Genomic DNA, 2,982 nt, shown 5'->3' on the forward strand with positions numbered 1-2,982 from the left:
ATCCAAAAAGAAGTTTTAGAATTTGTGATTCACCAAAGCTCTCTAGCCATCTTTTCTCTCCCTTTTTATTCCTACCTTTGATGCCAAAAAGGGTTGCAACAAGAGGGTATAACCTAATTGTGTGGTCTGAGCAGAAGTTGTCCTTTCTCTGCAAGAAATCTCCTGAACCTTGAAATATGCTTCCTCATCCTCTAGAAAGGCCTTTGGACCATGAGGTACCTGCAAAGGGCCCCTTGTCCTTTAGAACCAACTAGCCAGCTAATTTTGTCCTCACCGTCCATCTTTCTCCTCACTTTCTCCTCACCATCCTTGGGAAATCAGCACATGGATAAGAAAAAATGAGGGGAGGGAACTCTCTTACTTCAAAGAAAACAAAGCCAGAACACTAAGCTTCTAATACCCAGCATGTCTAGTCTGACTTCAGTTGACTTTGAATCAGAGCAATTCTGTACTCACTCCCCTGGGATGCAGTACTGCTGCTAATGCTCCCCAAGCAAGACCAATTTTACAGGTATACTCCAGGATGCAGCAGTCCTACTGGTGCTCTCCTGTGCTAGAGTTTTACCTTCACCCCTAGCTTATGGCCCATTGAGAGTGCCTCTAAAATTCACAGAAAAGATACAAAGAAAATTCCTTCAAAAAATAGTAGTAGATCAAAGATGGCAGAGTAGGTAAACACTGTGCTTGCCGCCTCTCACAACCATGTAAAATTACAACTGAACTACAGAATAGTCCTCATTGGGAGTCATCCAAAGTCTAGCTGAACAGAAGTCCTACACCTGGGGACACACAGAAGAGGTCACCTTGAAACTGGTAGGAAGGGCAGAGACACAAGACGAGCTACACCTGCATGTGATGGTTGATAACTGAGAGGAATATCTTGGCTGCAGAGGTCCACCCAGAAGAGGGAGGGGTCCCGGCCCCACACCAGGCTCCCCAGCCCAGGATTCCAGTGCCAGGAAGAGAAATCTCCACAACTTCTGGAGGTGAAAACCAGCAGAGATGTGGCTGAGTGAGACAGAGGGCTAAGGGAGTTGCAGACTTTCCTCTTAAGGGGCCTGTATGCAGACTTACTCAGTGACGAGCTCACGTGCTTTGAGCTCCAGCACTGGGGCAGCTGCACAAGAAGCACCGGGGACATATGGGAGAAAACTCAGTTGTCTGGCCTCAGAGCAAGAGCTGGAGGGGCATCTTCCTCCCAGACAGAAGTACTGGCAGAGAGCATTGTTCTTTTGTTGAGCCCTCCCTCACCCAGCTTGCAGACCCATGCAGGCACCATATCTGAGTCTCCATCAACCTAGCTAATATCATTCACCTTGTCCTGGTGATTCCCTGAGACCCCACCCCTCCCAACAAGCAGGCCAACCTAAGCCATTTCCAGTGGACTTTTCATACAAATGTCTTGTCTTAGCTCATGCTACGGACTTTCCTAAAAATCTCTCAAAAGTTCACAAAACCTAAACAAGCAGCATCTGGCCTCGGCATACCCCATGCCTCTTGCTGAGCAGCCCTAAGCCCAGCACTAGTGGCAGCCCACCTCCGTTTGAAGCTTGGCCTCTCAAGGCACTTCCAAGACCAGCATGAGTGGAGGCCATCTGCGAATTGCTTGGTGGCTCATACCAGGTGGCCTTGGGCAGAGCACAGGCTGCAGCTGAACTTGGCCTGTGATAGGGCCCCTCCCAGGAGGTCCTGGCTTGCATGCCCAGTAGCTGGCTTCAGTCTGAGCCAGAGCACCACCTGGGGTCACATCTGAGGACAACACATCCAAAAGGCACCAGAGCTCTGCTAAAGTAAATCCTGCTCTGTAGGGTTAGACTCTGCAAAACAGTTCCTCCACTGGTCATGGCCTATCATCACAACCAATCAGCCCAAGGGTCAATACCTCCCATTGATGAGCAAACATCAAACAAGGCTCAACTGTGACAAGAAGGCACACACAACCCATATAAGGGACATACCTGAAACACCCGGCTCAGGTGACCAAGGAACACTGTGCCACAGCACACCTGCTATATAAGGCCACTCTGCTAACACCAGAAGACATAACAGTGCTACCTAATACACAGAAACAAACACAGGTTGATAGCCAAAATGAGAAGACAAAGAAATATGTCCCAATGAAAGCTCCAGAAAAAGAACTAAACAAAATGGAGACAAGCAATCTTTCAGATGCAGAATTCAAAATACTTGTTACAAGGATGCTCAATGAACTTAGGGGAAGAGTAAAGGAACTCAGTGAGAATTTTAACAAAGAGATAGAAAACATAAAAAGGGAGACAGAAAACATAAAAAAAGAACCAGTCAGAAATGAAAAATACAATAACTGAAATGAAGAATACTTTAGGAGGAATTAACAGTAGATTAGATGAAGCAGAGGATCAAATCAGTGATTTAGAAAATGAGGTAAACATCCAATCAGAACAGCAACAAGAAAACATCCAATCAGAACAGCAACAAGAAACAAAATCCAAAAAAATGAGCATAGTTTAAGAGGCCTCTGGGACAACATCAAGCATACCAACATTCATATCATAGGGATACCAGAAGGAAAAGAGAGAAAACAAGGAATTAAAAACCTATTTTAAGAAATAATGACTGTCTACAGTCATGCCACCCTAAACAAGCCCGATCCTGTCCAATCTTAGAAGCTAAGCAGGGTCAGGCCTGGTTAGTACTTGGATGTGAGAACACCTAGGAAGACTAGGTGCTGTAGGCCTAAAAAATAAAAAATGAAAAATAAAGAATTATAAGCTGACAAGGTCCTTGCAATCTGTGAGGTCAACCAAGGGTTGCATCGCCTAAAAAATAATAATAATAATAATAATGACTGAAAACTTCCCTAACCTGGTGAAGGAAATAGACATACAAACCCAGGAAGCTCAGAGAGTCCCAAACAAAATAAACCAAAAGAGGACCACACCAAGACATGTCATAATTAAAATGCCAAAGGATAAAAGCAGCAAGAGAAAAGCAGTTAGTTAC

The 2,982-nt window shown here is 45.0% G+C and overlaps 1 pseudogene; it reads left to right on the forward strand.

Annotated features, from left to right (window-relative positions):
* Nucleotides 1-2,597: 2,597 nt before the first annotated feature.
* LOC111747401 lies at nucleotides 2,598-2,716 on the forward strand (annotated as a pseudogene).
* Nucleotides 2,717-2,982: the final 266 nt, after the last annotated feature.

This window comes from Pteropus vampyrus, unplaced genomic scaffold, assembly GCF_000151845.1.
Source record: "Pteropus vampyrus isolate Shadow unplaced genomic scaffold, Pvam_2.0 Scaffold220, whole genome shotgun sequence".
In the NCBI taxonomy this organism is placed as follows: domain Eukaryota; kingdom Metazoa; phylum Chordata; class Mammalia; order Chiroptera; family Pteropodidae; genus Pteropus; species Pteropus vampyrus.